This window comes from Meleagris gallopavo, chromosome 3, assembly GCF_000146605.3.
Source record: "Meleagris gallopavo isolate NT-WF06-2002-E0010 breed Aviagen turkey brand Nicholas breeding stock chromosome 3, Turkey_5.1, whole genome shotgun sequence".
NCBI classification, from domain to species: domain Eukaryota; kingdom Metazoa; phylum Chordata; class Aves; order Galliformes; family Phasianidae; genus Meleagris; species Meleagris gallopavo.
This window is the reverse complement of record NC_015013.2, coordinates 40537864-40538547: the sequence shown is the minus strand read 5'-3', so window position 1 is coordinate 40538547 and position 684 is coordinate 40537864.

The window sequence follows — 684 nt, the reverse complement described above, 5'->3', positions numbered from 1 at the left end:
GTACACACTTCCACATCAGATGAAGTCTTGTCAGACTGCCCCTCAGCTGCCATCTGTCACACAGCAATAACATATAATGGAGTACTGATGGGAAGGTTCAGCCTCTACTGCCATACATCCACTCCTGACTGTGAGCAATATAATAACTGTATCTATAAGTAATAAGAACAAGTTAATTTTATTCCTTACTTCTGATTTGACTCCTTCTGGCTTACCTCACAGTAAAACTGAAATGCCTCATTTGGCATAAAAGAATCACATTCAGTCATGAAAACAAAGATCCAGACCCTAATATTAGATACGTTAGTTATATGAGATACAGAAATATTTTAAACTATGAAGAAGTAATAGCTTTTCTCTGAAAGGGACACTTGTTTATTTTTTCCTCAATATTGCAATTTTAAATTTCCCCCTTTCTTATTTTAAGATAAGAAATCTCTGTTCACCATTAAAACAGGTCCCTAAACCCAGTGTGATTTACAGAGTAATAAATATTTCTATCATAACAGAAGCATATCTGGATCTTGGAAATGAGATTCCTGCTCAGTGAAGGTGAGATCAGGAAATTGAACTTGTAAAATTGTATTTTCATGCAGAACAGAACGATGACAGAGATATTGCCAGACCATTTTCTCTTTTCTTTTCTTTTCTTTTCTTTTCTTTTCTTTTCTTTTCTTTTCTTTT